Here is a 19,992-nt window from a genome sequence, read left to right as displayed (position 1 = left end):
TTCAAAAGCATCAATTCTTCAGTGCTCAGCTTTCTTTGTAGTCCAACTCTCACATCCATACCTGACCACTGGAAAAACCATAGCCTTGACTAGACGGACCTTTGTTGACAAAGTAATGTCTGCTTTTTAATATGCTGTCTAGGTTGGCCATAACTTTCCTTCCAAGGAGTAAGCGTCTTTTAATTTCATGGCTGCAATCACCATCTGCAGTGATTTTGGAGCCCCAAAAAATAAAGTCTGACACTGTTTTCACTGTTTCAACATCTGTTTGCCACGAAGTGATGGGACCATATGCCATGATCTTAGTTTTCTGAATGTTGAGCTTTAAGTCAACTTTTTCACTCTCCTCTTTCACTTTCATCAAGAGGCTCTTTAGTTCTACTTCACTTTCTGCCATAAGGCTGGTGTCATCTGCATATATGAGGTTATTGATACTTCTCCTGGCAATCTTGATTCCAGCTTGTGCTTTATCCAGCCCAATGTTTCTCATGATGTACTCTGCATATAAGTTAAATAAGCAGGGTGACAATATACAGCCTTGACATACTCCTTCTCCTATTTGGAACCAGTCTGTTGTTCCATGTCCAGTTCTAACTATTGCTTCCTGACCTGTATACAGGTTTCTCAAGAGGCAGGTCAGGTGGTCTGGTATTCCCATCTCTTTCAGAATTTTCCACAGTTTATTGTGATCCACACAGTCAAAGGCTTTGGTATAGTCAATAAAGCAGATATGGGTGTTTTTCTGGAACTCTCTTGCTTTTTCAATGATCCAGTAAACATTGGTAATTTGATCTTTTGTTCCTCTGCCTTTTCTAAAACCAGCTTGAACATCTGAAAGTTCATGGTTCACATATTGCTGAAGCCTGGCTTGGAGAATTTTGAGCATTACTTTACTAGCATGTGAGATGAGTGCAATTGTGCGGTAGTTTGAGCATTCTTTGGCATTGCCTTTCTTTCGGATTGGAATGAAAACTGAACTTTTCCAGTCCAGCGGCCACTGCTGAATTTCCCAAATTTGCTGGCATAACTAGCATATTTTCTCTTGCTCCTTTTAAGATTCTCTTTTTGTATTTAATTTTGCTATTTTAATTATAATATGTCTTAGTGTGAACCTCTTTGTGTTCGTCTTGTTTCAAACTCTCTATGCTTCCTGAATCTGGGTATCTGTTTCCTTTCCCAGATTCTGCAATTTCTCAGCTTCTGTTTCCTCAAATAATTTTTCTGCCCCTTTCTTTATCTCTCTTCACCTTCTAGGATCTCTATAATGCAATTTTAGTGTGTTGCTGTTGTCTCAGAGGCCTCTTAAACTCTGCTCATTAAAAAAATTTCTTTTGTTCAGCTTGAGTGATTTCTACTACTGTCTTCCTCTTCACTGATCTGTTCCTCTGTATCATCTAATCTACTCAATTTTATCTAGCATATTTTTATTTCAGTTACTGAATTATTCAGCTCTGTTTAGCTCTTCTTCATGTTTTCTCTTTGTTAAACTTATTACTGTGTTCACCCATTCTTCTCTCAAGTTTTTTGAACATACTTCATTTGGAATATATTCCTCTGTCTCCTCATTTTGCCTAATTGTTTGCATTTCTATGTATCAGATAGGATGGTTATGTTTCACCTCTTGGAGAAATGGCCTTATGTAGGATATGTTCTATGGGACCCAGCAGCATACTCCTCTCTGGTCACTAGAGCTAGATGTTCTATGAGTGTCCCTTATTTGGGCTGGGTGGGCTCTTCTCCTTTGGCAGGTTGACCACTATGGGTATGATGGTAAGCAGAAATGGCCCCCAGCCCAGTTGGTTGCCAGGTCCACCTTGTGCAGTGGCTGGCAGCCCACGTGTGGGCAAATAAGCACTAATAGGCTAGAGGGAGAACGCCAAAATGGTCCTCTTGCTGGAACAAGCTCGCCGAAATAGTTGCTGCCAACACCTGTGTTCCCAAAGAGAGTCCCAGTGGCTTTCTCCCTTTCCAAGGGACTCTCCAAGATCAGCAAGTAAGTCTGACCTAGGTTCCTTTCAAATTACTGCCTCTGTGCTGAGACTTGGAGCATGTGAGATTTTGTAGCTGCCCTTTAAGAGCAGAGTCTGTTGTTTCCTACAGCCCTCTGGCTTTCCTATATGTTAATCTCTCTGGCCTTCAAAGCTAGATGTTCTGTGGGCTCCTCTTGTTGGTGCATAGAGTGCAGACTCTTGCTCTTTGGAGAGAACCTCTGAAATTGTAATTATCCTTACTTTTTGGGTCACCTACTTGGAAGTGTAGGTGTTATCTATACTTCATTGTTCACCCCTCCCATCTACCTTGTGTGGTTTCTTTACATCTTTAGTTGTAAAAAATCTTTTCTTCTAGTCTTCAAGTAATTTTCATAGTTGGTCTGTAAATAGCTGTAACTTTGGTGTGCTTATAGGAGGAAGTGAGTTCAGACTCTTCCTATTTCATCATCTCAGTCATATCTAGTAAAATTCATTTCATCATATAAAACTTATAAAATACAGATAGGTAAGAAAGGAAAAGAAAATTACTTGTAATCACATCACCTAGAGGTCTATCATTAACATTTTGATTTATATGCTTCAAACAGCTATTTTATAATTACTTAGGTACTGTGTATTTGAACAATGTACGGATAATAGCACACACACACATACACACACATATATATATATATATGGTATGTGCTTAGTTGATCAGTTGTGTCCGACTCTGCGACCCCATGGACTGTAGCCTGCCAGGCTCTTCTTTCCATGGCAATTCTCCAGGTTAGAATACTGGTGGGTTGCCATGCCCTCTTCCAGGGGATCTTCCCAATCTGGGGATTGAACTCAGGTTTCCTGCATTGCAAGTAAATTCTTTACTGTCTGAGCCACCAGGGAAACCCAAGAATACTGAAGTGGGAAGCCTATCTCTTCTCCAGGGGATTTTCCTGACCCAGGAATTGAACCAGGGTCTCCTGCATTTGCAGGCAGATTCTTTAACAGTTGAGCTACCAGGGAAGGCCCTATATATCATATGTATGTATATGTGTGTGTGGTGTGTGTGTGTGTGTGTGTGTATGTGTATGTGCATGCATATTAAGTTGCTTCAGTCATGTCTGACTTTTTCGACCATATGGACCATAGCCTGCCAGGCTCCACTGTCCATGGGATTCTCCAGGCACGAATACTGGAGTGGGTTGGCATGCCCTCCTCCAGGGGATCTTCTGAACCCACGTCTCCTGAGGCTCCCTCATTGCAGGCGGATTCTTTAGCACTGAGCCACAGGGGAAGACTCCTGTGTGCGTGTGTGTGTACACCTACATATATATTCTACATATTTATAGAAAGTTTTCTAGTGTTTCTATGTGTTAAGCATTTTTCTAAGCACTTCATTTCATATTTATTAACTTCTTTAATACCCACAAGGACTTTCTATTAATACCCCTGTATACAGATAAGTGAGCTGAGGCCCAGTATATCTACATTCACATTGTTTTATCACTGAGCAAACTGATTTTAAAAACTAGTATATAATAACAAGGATTGGTGAAAGGGAATATAGAGGGAACAGTCACTCTGGGAACCCTCAATATGGAGGGTCTGCCTTATGATCCAGCAATCCCACTGCTGGGCATACACACTGAGGAAACCAGAAGGGAAAGAGACACATGTACCCCACTGTTCATTGCAGCACTGTTTATAATAGCCAGGACATGGAAGCAACCTAGATGTCCATCAGCAGATGAATGGATAAGAAAGCTATGATACATATACACAATGGAGTATTACTCAGCCATTAGAAAGAAAACATTTGAATCAGTTCTAATGAGGTGGATGAAACTGGAGCCTATTATACAGAGTGAAGTAAGCCAGAAGGAAAAACACCAATACAGTATAATAACACGTATATATGGAATTTAGAAAGACGGTAACAATAAACCTGTGTACGAGACAGCAAAAGAGACACTGATGTATAGAACAGTCATATGGTCTCTATGGGAGAGGGAGAGGGTGGGAAGATTTGGGAGAATGGCATTGAAACATGTAAAATATCATGTAAGAAACGAGATGCCAGTCCAGGTTCGATGCACGATACTGGATGCTTGAGGCTAGTGCACTGGGACGACCCAGAGGGATGGTATGGGGAGGGAGGAGGGAGGAGGGTTCAGGATGGGGAACACATGTATACCTGTGGCGGATTCATTTTGGTATTTGGCAAAACTAATACAATTATGTAAAGTTTAAAAATAAAATTAAATTAAAAAAATTAAAAATAGTATTATGCTAAGTGAAATAAGTCAGCAAAAGACAAATAGTGCATGATCTCATGTATAATGTGGACTCTAAACATAGAAACAAACAAAACAGAAACAGATTCATAAACACAGAGAACAAACTGGCTGTTGCTAGAGGGCAGGAAGATAAGGGATTAGAAAACAGAGGTGAATGGGACTAAGAGGTGAAGACTTCCAGTTATTAAATAAACATATCATAGAGAAGTAACACACAGCATAAGTAACATGGTCAAAAATATTGTAATACTGTAATAACTGAATGATGACAGATGGTTACTAGACTTATTGTGGTACATATTTCATAATGTATTTATTTAAATGTCCAATCAGTACATTGTACACCTGAAAAATAACATAGCAGTGTACATCAACTATACTTCAATTTAAAAAGTTGGGAAAATTTTTTTTTTAGTTACTGGTTTGAAAATTTTAAGCACATCATTAAGAATATCTTACTTGTTTACATTTTAACAAAAGCCTTCTAGTGACACACTTTGTCACTTTCATAGGTTTCAGTACATGATGAAAGAATAGTAGAAAGCCTTACAAACCCTTAATCACTACTTTTAAAAAACACACACATTTCTTTCATTTCTGTATAATGCAAGTCCAGAGGTCAACATTTCTCAAAAGATACCCTGGAATCCAGCTGCTGGAAGACAGGACAGACTTATGTTAGCATCCCATGTGGTGGAATCAGGGTTAAAGGAGCTATTCTTAGGTATCTACCACTCCTTCCTCCAATACCTTAGGTTACATCTCCTTACACTTGATGAGATCTGGAAAACACGTGGGCAAAATGTCCTTATTACATTCAGGGATAACAGAGGAGCCAGAAGGTGATTTAAAACCCCAAACTTAGCATATTAGGAACTGTGGTATTCTTCTCAACTGTGAGACTCAAGAATCCGTGGAATGTCAAATCAAGCAGCATTTTATAAAACTGTGACAACACTGCATTGAGTGAAAGTTGCTAAATACGCTTACTATATTGCATTCTCTATTTTGAGAGAAAACATTAAAAATATATATGTAACATTTGGTGATTATATCTTTGCCAGTTTGATGTAAGAAAATGTTCAGTTTTTATTACTTGTATTTTAAATAATGAAAATGCATAGAATATATTGAATTAATCTCTCCAATATACTATAGTAATGACATAAAATATTACTATGGTATACCATGTATTGTGCATATAACTATGCTGCTGTTGCTTAGTCATTCAGTTGTGTCCAACTGTCTGTGGCCCCATGGACTGTAGCCTGCCAGGCTCTTTTGTCCACAGAATTTTCCAGGCTAGAATACTGGAGCCAACTGCCATCTCCAAACCCAGGAGATCTTCCTGATCCAGGGAATTAACCTGCATCTCTTCCATCTCCTGCATTGACAGGAGTATTCTTTACCACTAGTGCCACCTGGGAAGCCTGTATATAACTATACATAGCTACAGCTTGACCACTATGATTGTCTTTTCAAATTTAATCTTCATAAAATAGAAACTTTTCTGTGTTGCACACACTGTATCCCCTAAGGATGGATATGTGTCAGGCATATATATGTATTCATTTAATAAATACACGTGACTACATACTATTAACAAGGAAACAAGTTACAGAGACTAATATACTCAGGTTCACATAGCTAGCCTACATTGATTAGAATTCAAGATTACACCTAAAGTAATTCATCATCACCACCAAGTAGGAGGAAAAAGTTTACAGTGACAGATAGAACTCTAGAACTCACACAAACCCCTAGGTCTACCCTAGAAGTGAATGTAAATGTATTAGTTGCTCAGTTGTATCCAACTCTTTGCAATCCCCTGCCAAGCTCCTCTGTCCATGAGATTCTCCAGGCAAGAATACTGGAGTGGGTTGCCATTCCCTTTTCCAGGGGATCTTCCTGACGCAGGGATAATACGCAGGTCTCCCATATTGCACACAGATACTTTACTGTCTGAGCCACCTGGGAAGCCCTAGACGAGAGCCACTAAAAAATATTTTCAGTCACAGAATTTGAATCATTGTCAAGATCCATATCTCTACCTGCTTATATTATGGGTATTTTTGTTTCCAAAATATGTGACTTCATAAAGAATACACATTACGCCTTATTCATATACATTACTATGGAGCTAGTTGACACAAGAGACCTAGTAAAGTTCTAATGAATTGAATTAGAGATGAACAGTATGTTAGTGGCACAACTGATTATAGAAATGAATATCCTTTTTATAGGACAATGACAATCCATTAGACACATGTATGTACAGGCATGCAGATTGATCTACTATCAATACAGGATCAAACTCCAAACCAAAGGGTTATAAAGTGATGTTTCTCTCTGAATTTTATAGAAATAACCTGTGGTGGATTCATTTTGATATTTGGCAAAACTAATACAATTATGTAAAGTTTAAAAATAAAATAAAATAAATAAAATAAAATAAAAATAAAACCAGCTTGAACATCAAAAAAAAATAATTATAGAAATAAAACAAAACTGGATTTTCCATCAATGAAAGGAATACTTCCCATGAGTTGAAGCTGGCAGTGATGGGCCTGAATCTCAAACTAGACATAGATGCTGAGTTGTAAAAGGTACTTCAAAGGCAAATAGTATCGGAAAAGTCAACCAAGTAAAATATGGTGCAGGTAACAGGAACCATGGTTAGCATTGATGTAAATACATACCAGCACCTCCTATTGGACTTTCTTATACCATTAATATGCATGTATGTGTATATATACATGTGTGCAATACAGGTATGCTTGTATACAAACACATAGCAACAGATAGATGGACAGAGAGGCTCACATTCAGAATTGAGTCTATCAGGCCAAAGGTAACAAGACCACCTATGTAGATCTGGCCTTTAGAAGGGATACAATCGGGGAAGAAGAGAGATTATAGAAAAAGTTTATCAAAATAAAGAAATGCTCCATTCACAGAGGAAATGAAATATGAAGATATGTAGTCAAGCATAAAAGAGTAAAGCAGCTGTCCCAGCTACTCCAAGTTGGATTCAGAGCAAAAGCTTGTTCAGTGAATCAAGGGAGAAATCATTAACTTAAATGGAAGAAAATTAGGCAGAACCAAACCTGAAATATTGAAAAAAATGTTAAAATTTCTCACGTCTCTTTCTCTTTAAGTCTCTTTCTCATCTTTTTCTTTCTTATCTTCAATAGGAAAAGTAGGTACGGTACAAATTAAGGTCACAAATGACAAAACTGTAACATCATTTAAATAATTACAAGAGACAAGTAATGATGGGAACAATAATCATCTCAGACAACGAAGTCTAGGGAAATTCTTACTATTGTGCACAAAACCAAATGCTTATCTTTCAGGCATTCAAAGCAAAAGGGGAACATAATAGGATACATAGCTTTCAATAGCTAATAAGTAGAAAAACCAAATTATCAGGAAAGAGATATGCCCCTAGCTCTGAAATCTGAGAAGAAACACTGCATGGATCTACACTGAAACTTTTCAAAACCACACAGACAGTATTGCAATAAGGTCTTTAAGGAGGAGGGGAAAAAGTCATAAACTTTGGATGAAATGAGATGAAATCATAGAAATAAGATAGAAAAAAATCAGCAATGCAAGTGACAATAAGACATGTAAGACTAAAGAAGAGAGGCAGAAATAAATAATTACAAAAGGTAAAGAAGAACCAAGAAGATAAAAGTGGTAGAATCGTTTTCACAATTGAACTGGACATGAAAAAAAATACGGATTTTAAAACGATACAAAATCCAGTGGCTAATATCTGTCATTGTAAATGTCTCCATTTCCCCTAGGAATGTATTCCTCATTTTCATATAGGTCTCTCTGGCAAAAAATCATTGCTTCATAATTATTATTTTAATGCAGTGGCTACTAAGTTAAAATTTCAACTATTTTATAAAAATTCATTTATGTTATCTTTCAACATCTTGCTTTAAAAGATTGTTTTATTCTGAAACGCTATGTTATTTTGTAGAGTTGATCTTTCGCTAATCTGAACATGTAAGTGAAGGAACATAGGTTGTAGAATTAGATAGGTTTAGGTTTGAATTAAGCCCTTCAACTTAATGGCTGTTTGACTTTGAGCAAGTTAGCCAGCCCTTGGCCCTCTAAATTTACAATATGAAGTAAATAACTCCTATACCTCAGAGTTGTTTTTATTGTTAAATGAGATCATGTATATAATGTTCCCGGTAAGTTTCAAGGCAAGTATTAGATAAATGATACTGCTACTCTGATAGGCTTCAGATTCCATATCTTAAATAGGTAAATGAAATACACTTGTGGCAGGTAGTAAAAAAGAAACTTTCAAAGGAAATAATTTTTTAAATAAATACAATAAAATTTTTTAAATAAATACAATAAAAACAGCCTTAAGAAAATAACCTTAAAAAAAAAAAGAAAATAACCTTAGTTTATAGTTTTTAAATTGTTTCACATTCAATGGTTCAATCACTGAATATCTAGTCAATATGAAAGGGATCTTACTGGGTAATATATGTACTAAAATAAATTTTAACTGCTTCCCCAAGAGTCTAATGGAGGACAGACATTTTAAACTAAATACTGAATGTTAGCCAAGTTTTGAGAAAGATACATGAGGCTGTGGAAAGTAGAACGAATGGGAAATTTTAGAGTAGTTCCAGAAAGAGTCAGGAAATACTCATGAATGTTCCTGATCAGCTGTACATTTAAATATTATGCATATTAATAAATGTATGCAGCACTGTAATGATTTTTGCTTCTCCCCACATTCCTCTCAAAAGGATTTCAGTGACTGTATGCTAAGAAATTCATAAGTACTAGGATACTTCAGTACAAAATCAGCAATATTTATACCCCTGCAAGTTTAACTTCAGTTTTCCCAAATCAGATTGGAGGTCTGATCTCTCCTTCTCTAATAAATACAAATCACATTTAGTGATTTTTTTATCCTTGCTCCACCACCTGAGACCCACCAGTTTCATAGAGCTGGTTTTTTTTTTTTTTTTCATTAAAATAAATCTCTGTAATACAGCCACCACACTATAGTTTAGTTCTATAAAATTATCTAAAGTTTTTTTTCATGATTTATTTTGTTATTTAGAAGATATTTCAAGATTATGGTTTATCTCTAGGTAACAGCAAATTTTTTCTTATAATTATTCAAGGAAGTTTTTCTAATTTCAAAAAATATCTGTGTGATATTTGTAATAACTTATTGACAGAGTATATAACTTGCCCGGGCACCAAGGTGGGTTATAGAAAAGTAATTCCTTCAGCTCACTTACCATAGCTTCCCAAGGTTCCCATGAGTTGTATAAGGCTAGAGTCCTGCGGTTAGTTCAAAGGCTGGTTAGCCTATTGCAGAATTATTCTTGAAGTTTTAAGTGCTGAAGTGGAAGTAACAGTACATTCTAGGTTAAGCCACACAAACCAATTTCACTAAGGGAATGGAAAACTAATTCTAACGGAAAACCAAGGTGATATTTTTAGCCATTCATATGTTCAGTAAATATTTATTGAACATTGCTATATGCAGTTCCTGTTTTACTTGTGGAGGAATATCAATGAGTAAAACAGAAAAAGTTCTCATCCTCCAAGAGCTTACATTCTGATGGGGAGACAGTTATAAACCAAGGCCAACTTATCCATTCATAAAGAGCCTAAGGCCCATGGTACATTAGGGCCCATAAATATGTTTTAATTTTGATTCATTTTAAAACTAGAAGAAAAATGTGAATGCTATAATAATGTACCCGTCCTGCATTATATTTTTCTTTATATCAATGCAGCTGTAAAATATAATTAAAAAAATTTTTTTGAAGAAGGGGACCATTAAAGCAGAAGTGCCTTGAGATCACAAAAGTCATATAGTAGACCAGTAATAAACACATATGAACAACTAAATTATGTGGTATATCAGAAAGTGAGAAGTTCTGTGGAAGAAAAAAAAAAAGGAAGTGTGATGAGTCTGGGATAAAACTGTTGGCAATTTTAAATAGAGGTGAGGGAAAGCATCCCTGAGAAGTAACATTTGTGCACAGACTGGAAGGAAGCAGTGCAGACCTCTGCAGGTAAAGAGTGCTCTAGGTGCAAGGATGAGCAGATGCAAAGCCCTGAGACAGGAGTGTGCTTGGAAAGTGGATAAGCAGCAAGGAGGCTGTTACTGCTGCAGCAAAGTGATCTCTGGGGAAAGGAGCTAAAGGTCAGGCTTTAGGGGTGTTGGGAGTTAGACTGTATAGTGCTTGGAAGGCCACTCCAGACCTCTCTGAGTGATAAAAGAACAACTGGAAGATTTAAGGCAAGGCCACTGTTAGGTGTTAAATTGAGCACCCTAAAAAGTTACGCTGAGGTCCTAACTCCAGGTACTCGTGAATTAGATATTTGGAAACAGGGTCTTTGTAGATATGATCAAGTTAAGATGAGGTCACTAGATTGAGTCCTATTCCAACATGACCATTGTCCTTATAAGAAAAGGAAAATAATATGGAAAGACAGAGACATACAGGGAGAATGCCATGTGATGACAGAGGCTAAATTTGGAGTGATGCAGCTGGCAACTGGAGAAGGCCAACAATTGATGGCCACCATCAGAAGCTAGGAAGAGGAAAGGCAGAATCCTATCCAGAGCCTCAGCAGGAGCATAGCTCTGCTGACATCCTGACTTCTAGCTTCTAGTAGAACCGCTAGACAGTGAACTTCTGTTGTTTTAAGTTACCCAGCTTGTGGTACTTTCTTACAGTAGCTCTAATACAGTCACTTTGCTCTCACAGCATGTATCTGACTAAGTGTCAAGAAAAAACTATAGCAAGGGCAAGTGTAGGAACTAGGAGGCTATCTTATGTCAAGTGTTCTGGGAAGCAGATTCTAAATCAAAGACTTGCAAACAGAAGGTTTATCCAGAAGTATGCTCAGAAACAATACTGGGTGGGAATGGAGGTGGATGGGGGGATGAGGGACTCAGAACTAGGCAGGGGGAAGAGTGGAGCTTGCAAAACACCCAGGCAATTCAGTGGGTCTCACTGAATGTGAGATGGTCCTTCAGGGTCAACTTGAAGGAGGTGAGCCTACTATAAGTATCCCTGTGAAGGACACGTATTGAATTAGTTTCCTGGGGAGGGAACATAATCTTGAGTTAGAGGTCTCCCTTCAGTAGCAGGAAGGAAATACTTGAGGAACTCCTCTGTGAGCAGCCCACATGCTTCAGGCTGTTGAAACAAATACTTTGGTCCTGGGGAGAAGGAATATGCAAGGTGCTTTATATCATCTCCAGAAGAGGATACTGCATTTATAGAAGAGAGATTCAAACAGCATGGGAAAACTGGAATTGGAGTATAGCTATGGAATTCTGTGTGTGTAAATGGTGTAGTTGTTTATGGGGGGTGTGTGTGTATGTGTGTGTGTGTATCCTAGCAAGGATGTTCCATTTGCACAGTACTCTAACTTATATGTAATTTGATGGCCACATTAACCTTATAGTGCAGGTAAGACAGGTTTTTAAAATACTAATTTCTACAATAAGGAAAACCCCTAGAAATATCAACTAATTGCCCAATACTTGGTGAGTTAATGGTAAAGGCAAGACTGAATATATGCTCTTCTGAATCCATGTTCTGAGTTGTTTGTTCCAAGTCATATGGCTTAAATATCACTTCAGATATGTGATAGTGATTGTACTACACCATTCTGCATATTCTTTTACACCTTGTTATGTTGCAGTACTCCAAGAAAGTATGTGGAAAGAACTACATAATTGGTTATCAAATTCACAGCAGTTTCTTCCTGGATCCAAAGCTAGACCACATTTGCCAACTTCCTTTACAATTAGTGTAGCCATATGACTGAGTTCTCATGAATGGAATCTGAGCAGTGATAAGGATCATTGTTGTTGTGATCTTATGGACTATAGCCTGCCAGGCTCCTCTGTCCATGAGATTTTCCAGGCAAGAATAGTGGAACAGGTTGGTATTTCCTTCTTCGGGGATCTTCCCGGCATACGGATCAAATCCTTGTCTCCTGCATTAGCAGGAGGATTCTTTACAACTGAACCACCAAGGCAGCCCACCATACCATTCATTTGTGTGTGTGTGTGCATGCTCAGTCACATACAGACTGTAGCCTGCCAGGTTCCTCTGTCCATGGGATTGTCCAGGCAAGAATACTGAACTGGGTTGCCATTTCCTCCTCCAGGGGATATTCCTAATCTAGGGATTGAAATCTCATCTCCTATGTCTCCTGCATTGCAGGAGAATTTTTACTGCTGAACCACCAGGGAAGACTGCAATAAGAATCCTGCAGGCACATAAATAAAATGCTAGGGAATCATCCCTCTCTGTTCCCCAGGGTCTTCCCAGTGCAAAGCCATGTGTTAAAGATGGACGAGTATCCACTAGCCTGGATCTCTGAGTGTTTGAAGGGAACAAAGATACTCATACACTAGCTCCTGTTTCAGTTTAGATTCCTAATCCAGTGATTTTTTTTTTTTTTTTATGAGTAGAGAATTGGAAACACAACGTGTTTACCTTAGTGTAAGATACGTAGTAGAGTTTGGGGGTTTTACTTCATGACATTTCACATAAGCCTAACTAATGTATCTTATTAAAATATAATGCTAAATAACTTAAGAATATACCAAGCTGTTTATATATGTATATTTAATTGTTTCACCATTTTGTGAGAAAATCATTATTTTATTTTTCTAGTTGTTAAATCCCTGAGAGATGAACAATTAACTGATAACTAAGCAAACGTGAGTTTGAGTGAACTCCGGGAGATGTGATGGACAGGGAGGCCTGGCGTGCTGTGATTCATGGGATTGCAAAGAGTCGGACACGACTGAGTGACTGAACTGAACTGAACTGAAGCAAACAAAAAACACTTGAGATTTAAACCATTCCAGCTTGAAAACACACCAGAGAAGGTGGGAAATTTACTCAGTGTTCATATTTTAAAAACTGCATGGAAGAACTCTGAATAGCCTGGCTTAAGTCACATGGCCATCTATAACAAAACACTGGGTAGAGCTGGTTACAATATGTGATTTGACCTGGTTCATCTGCCTTCCCTGGGTACCACAACGCACAGATCATTACCAATACATAAGTGCAGAGGAAAAGTACACCCAAGAAATAGGCATGCAATTTGCAAAAGCAGGAAGAGGGAAATGACCAGACAAAATCCATTGATGACTATGACTAAGTTATGCTGGCTTCATCAAAAAGGAGAATGTACTGTAACATCTCAAGGGCTGTTTTCCAGAAACTAAGTATAGCAATGTAGCTGGATCTTATAAAAGAAATAGAACTCATGTCCAGACAGCCATTTAAAAACGCTCTCTGCATTTCATGTAGACTCTTCCCTGTGCATATGTTTTATGACTCTTTCTGCAGATTATCATCATTTTCTTCACTTCTGCTGGGTGCCTAAAGGCAAGTTTAAATGGTGATAGAATAGTCCAGGTCTCCCATCAAACACGAACCATCTCTGAATCTTGAATTAAAATGGCAGGTAAATGAGGGCCATGTCACAATTTGGTAGCTTACCTGGCCTATTCAGAGAAACAATGACTCTCTCAAGGCCAATTCCCTGGAAACAAGACTTGTTTATCCTGCTAATCAAGCAACCTACCTCCTTCCCTTCCTGATTCAAAGAACCATAACCAAGGAGCAGTGTTCTCATTGGAAAAACTCACTTTCAGGATCTCTACGAATGTTGCCAAAGGTTTAATAAGATAAATGTGTCTAAATGCTGTACTCTATTAATACTAAATGTTCATCCTTGAGAAAGATATTATACTCTATGAATCTTAGTATCATTATTATTAAAGTAGAAATAATACCTATGTCGCTGGTTTATTGGGAGGATTAGGCCTTGCCCATAGAAGGTGAGGATGAGAGATGGACATGAGTTTGAGTAAGCTCCAGAAGTTGGTGATGGACAGGGAAGCCTGGCATGCTTCAGTCCATGGGGTGGCAAAGAGTCAGACATGACTGAGTGACTGAATTGAGCTGATAGAAGGTGAGGGTCATTACTTTAAAAGAGTTTCAGTGCAAAAATAATCCACATAAAAATTAGTCATGCTTTATTTTGAACAACAAAACATATTTTTTTCCTGGCTTGATGGCTAATTAGATGATTTCCAAGCTCTTTTCCAGTTCTTTAATGCAAGTGATTTTTTCCAGCGGACTCCAAACCATTAGCCAAAAAAACAGTGCTTTCAAAGCAAGAGATTCACTAATATCTCAAGGATATTCCAAAGCATGTCATAGCATAAAATTATTTCAGAGGATTCAATTTGTTTTAAGCAACAGCAGCCTCCCCTTGTCAAGGTGACTAACTTGAATTTGATAGCTTTAATTTAGATGTATAACTTTTATTAATATATAATCTTAATAGAGTGATATATAATATTAATCAGACATAACAGATAAATCTCATATATTTTATAACATATATAATACTTGCCTTGAATTTTTTCATCACCAAACATTTATTAAATATCTAATATGGTCCTGAGCACTATATTTTTAAGTAGGCAATAACTATTATTTTTCCTACACTCTTCATTTTGCTTTTATAAGAAAAGAGGTGAGGTGTATGATTGAAGCAAATATCAGAAATGAGAAAATTATCTAACTGGGAGTTAGATAACTATAAAAATATTATTATCAACATTCCAAGAGGAACAATGCAATATGTGTTCTACAAGCCAAGCTTATAGGAAAATCCAGCAGACAGTATTATAGGGAACCTAATTTCCTAGATATCACCATAATACAGGCTGCATGTTAGACTATAACATGTCCATACAGAATTTTCCCTCTGTGTACATCTTTATTAGGAGTTTAGATATAGATGCCAAATAAAAAATAATTTATTAAGGCTAGCAGTTTTTTTAAGATCTGATTGCTTTCTTCAAGAATATATTGCACTAAATCAGTCTTAGATATATAGCAGAAAATGTGACCATGTACCCCTGATCCTCCACTATCAGGGGTGTTGAGACCCTTTGCATAATATAGTCTGAAAACTCCTAATGAAGGATACTGATTAGCAAAATTTGGGCCAGCTGCCCTTGCCTGGTCAAACATAGCCAAAGGACAGGGCCAAACGGTATGGCGAAAGCCTCCTCATACTTATGTTGAGGAACCACTCTGAGAGAAGGGGGAATAATGAGTCAGTCAGGAAGATCCCCTGGAGAAGGAAATGGCAATCCGCTCCAGTGTTCTTGCCTGGAAAATTCCATAGACTGAGGAGACTGGTAGGCTACAGTCCATGGGGTCTCAAAGAGTCGGACATGACTGAGCGATTTCACTTTCACTTTCACCTCCTATTGGTGTCTAAAAAGAATAAGGTTGAGGAGCAGAGCCTAACAGGGTGCAATATTTTACAAAGAAACAAAAGTATTTCCCTTTTGTTCTAGGCCATGACAATCATTATTAAATACCTGGTTGACCATGGTATTTTAATTTGTAATGCATAAGCATGTTTGCCTTTATAAGAGGGAGATCTTAAGAAAACAGTTTTGGGTTTTGGAATATTTTTATATTTCTAGAGTCTAGAAGTTAGATACTGTGTTGTGATACTTTAACAGCAACCATGTTTATAAGAGTGCTGAATACTTCTCCAAGGGCCAGTGTTCTATTCGTAACATTTATAGTAAGTAGTTTAAAGCATTTGGTGTTGAACCTAATTTAAAGTTATGAAAGGTAATTTAATTGTGGGATCTAAGACAAAGTAGCAGGGAAAGTTAAAAAGAAAAAAACTAAAAAAGAAAAAGCTTGTTGTTTCTTTCACAGTCATGCAGAACTGGCATGCATGTATGCAAGCATTAGGGAAATTATGAAAAGGAGTTCTAGAGAGACTCTCCACTGAGAAGAAAAAAGGATATAAAAAGAATGTTAAACAATTAGGAGAAGCTCTTTATAGAAAGTATCTATATCTAGATTTATTTTATATGGGTCTATTGATAAATTTCCAGGTTATTTAGAATGTATAATACATAGATCCTCTTTTGGACCAAAAAAGACTAAGGCTGAATTGCTTTGAATCAAGGTAAGAATAGATGATACCAAATCAGTAGGGATATATAACCAACCTTTTAAAATGGGTCCTTTGATGTACATCCCAAGAAATGAAGAACATCACTGGATACTTCTTAGAATTAAACTATCCCTTAGTCAGTCAAATATGTTCTGATACTATATATAATCTTCACTTGAGTCATCATTCTAGTGAACCCCAAATCCCTTAGACTTCTAATTATACCATGGCACACTAGGAATCTGAATATTAAGCTCTGGTACATACTTTGCTTGCAGGTATGATTAACCCTGCAGTGTATTTAGGCCCAGTAGCATTTAAGATGATACCTGTCTGCTGATAATTGATTAGGTATTAGAAAATATTTTTCCTAGTAACAAAAGCTTAGTAATTTATAATCTTGTGAAAGTTTACATCTGGTTGAAATACAAGGCCATTTCATGTGAAGGTGCATTGTCTAGTGTCTGCAGAAGGGACAGTTTGGTTACTAAAAGCCTCAAATATTTGAAGCTCAGCCCAGGGTAGTACATGTCAAGTCATAGGGTAAGGAAGAGTTGAATCATTAATGAATCCTGATTTTCACTTGCATGCATGCCTGCCTGGAATAGTCAACATTTCTCATTTTACTTGTAGCTGGGTGTTACCAGCTCACTATTTCAGAAAATGAAATGAAAGGGCAAATGGTGTGTGCAAGTTTAGGAAAATGTCTCTGGGTGTGTCTTTCTTTTCTTCCTTTTCTTCTCTGCTCCTGCAGTGTAGGCATGATAGCGAGAACTGGAATCAGGAATAACTACCCTGCATGGCTGAGCAAGAAGATAAGGAAGGTGTCTATTATAGGTTGGAATGCCGCAACAGCCCAGGATCACTAAATACTATACTTTAACCTGAAAAAATAAATAAACTTTTATCTTATTTATTGTTGATGTGTGTTTCTGTTGCTTGCAGCCAAAGTGAATCCTAACTAATATAGAATAAATTATTAAAAAAAAAAAACTTTGTTAACTTTAACTAACTTCCCCTAATTGAATAACTATCAATTCCAATCAGGTAAGAAGGCATTTACTGAGTATGCAAAAACAAGGTATCTTACATACTTACTTTCTTTATACAACAATTACAACTGAGAGGTATGCCACTGTGCAAAAGCCTTGTCCATACCTCTGTTTATTTCTGTAGAAGTGACATCTGTGAATAGAAACCATGGATTAGTGACATATATTATTCTAGTAGGCAGTTGACATAATATCAGCTTTCTTTCCAGAAAAATCGTGTCAGTAAATATCACTAGCATAGAGGCAGGCATGTCTCAGTTCAGTTTTGTTAGAGTTTAGTAGTACGAAACTGCTATTTTTCAGCTAATTTCATGAGTGAAACAAAATGGATCTGGTACTTGTATATATTTTTACGTACTGGACTTACATTGACAGAATATATTTCCTTTTTTTTGGCCATTTGTATTTATATTGTGAACATGTTATGCATGTTCTTTTCCTACATATCATGTGCTGGAGATTTTAGTGTATTTATTTGAAAAGTCTTTTGGTCAGGAAATATTTTAAATTATTAAAATATTTTAATTGTGATTATCTTATTTGGCTATTCAGCTTTTAAAAATTTTTTGGGGAGGGGTTCTTTTCAATTTTATAAATATTGATTTATTTTTCAATTTTAATGTAGTTAAAGTCAACAGTGGGAACTTTTTTGAAAACCACTCTTGCACACAGAGCTACCACATATAATAGCTTCTTTGCTCAAACATCATCTGTCCCGAGAAGAAGGTGTTAAATAGAGTTGTGTAGCAAAGAGGGCATAGCATTTTATTTGATGGTATTTTCGTGGAAGGTTCACCTTAGAAAAATATTGGCAAGAGTCATGGATTTCCTGGCAATGGAGTATTGACACTTTGTATCTTAAATCAAATAGAGAAGACTATGCCCATCAGATTTAAAATGATTTGGAAGCATGAGGTTTGAACCTAAAGTACAGGTAGCTGCTGCAAAAATTGTTACCTTGACATCTGATTAAGTTGTATAAACCTTTAACCTATTCTTTTCTTTACAGTGCTTTTCATTAACCATCAGCTATTTTTATTCACACATTTTTTCCCCTTTTTGGTTCTTTCTTCCTCATTATTTTGTTTGTAATTTTGTTTGTTTGAATCAACTCCTCTGTGGTGAATACTTTAAATTATTTATTTAACTTACAATGCTTAGTTTTCACTTATTATATCTCGCATGTTGATAAACATATTAATTATATTTTAAAATTTATTTTTCTCACATATCCTACCAGACCTGCCATATCATGATGTCTGATCCTAAAAATTGGTCTATAGGTGCTGTTTATTTATATTTCTTCTGCTACCACTTATACCATTTAATATCTATATAGCACCTTTCATTCTATATTCTGTTCTTATTACTTTTCTACATATCTACATTTGGGGGATGAATTGAGTACTTTCCATTTTTCCTCCTTTACAAATAAGAGCCTCTTGTCACAATTGGTTAGAGTCTACTCTTTCCAAAATCATTTAAGTAAAAGTGACTCCAGATGTCAGTTTACGGTTTCTTTAAGTACTCTGGGGAATTCATGGATGCCCCATATTAAGCAAATTCAAGTAGCCTAACTTAAGCCTGTGAATATTTAGTTGGTCAGAATTCAGCAATATCATTCAACCTCTTTCCCATTTTTTTTCCAAAATAAAAAGAATTATAATGTGCAAAATAATGTGGGTACAGATTAATCTTACACAGATGATTGAAATTTGTAATTTAAATTCCAGGAAGATACTCTAATGTGAGAAGGCATACAGCAAGCAACTAATACCTTTAAAAGAACAAGAAAAAACCAGAATGAGATGAGTGTAGAGATACAATCAAAGTGCTATGGGAATATAATAGAAGGGGTGATTATTTTGAATGGGTAGCAGTTGGTACTGGAATTGAGTTTTGAAGACTGAGTGAGATTTTGATAGTCACTTGTATTGGGTTTGGTCTGTTAATTCGAATGAGGTTTTATGTTCTTCAGATGTTGACTCTACCTCCCTAATAACTGAGAGGGCATTAGATCATTCTGAATATATTATATACACTCAAATGTAATTTGGATATAATGTGCTTGTTGAATGCATATAATAAATCTTGGTTTCTCTTATAATTGCAACTCGAATGTACTGATACAGACAATAACACCTTAGCCATTTCAAATTATGAAATTTTAGAGCAGGAAAAGACCTTAGAAATTACCTACTTAACCCTCTCATTTACAAAGAAGGCAGAAAAGGGCTCAGTAATTGAACAAGGTCACTCAGTTAACTTGAACAGACTTTTCCTCCATCAAAAGGCACTGCTTTGGAAGCGACACCTTTCCATATCCATTATGGTAATTTTTACTGATGTGAAATAAAATCATTTAATCCCCACATCGGATTATCAGAAGATACTTTAACGACTACAATGAACTTGCACGCTGTGGTAAGTTTGAAGGAACATAAAATGGACCAAAGGCAGAAAACGCACTGGGACTGGAAACCTGCATAATGAAAATATGGAATAATTTGAACCTGTAAAAAGAGACGCTGGCAGTAGTTTCAATCTGATGTCACTTATTCACCTGGGGTGGAACGAAGGAAGAAGAGAAGAGAGAGAGGGAGGGGGGGAAGAAAGAAAGAGGGGGGAGGGAAG

Source organism: Bison bison, unplaced genomic scaffold (genome assembly GCF_000754665.1).
Source record: "Bison bison bison isolate TAMUID 2011002044 unplaced genomic scaffold, Bison_UMD1.0 scf7180017864165, whole genome shotgun sequence".
Taxonomy (NCBI): Eukaryota; Metazoa; Chordata; class Mammalia; order Artiodactyla; family Bovidae; genus Bison; species Bison bison.
The sequence above is the reverse complement of the archived record's forward strand: the minus strand, read 5'-3'. Positions refer to the sequence as shown.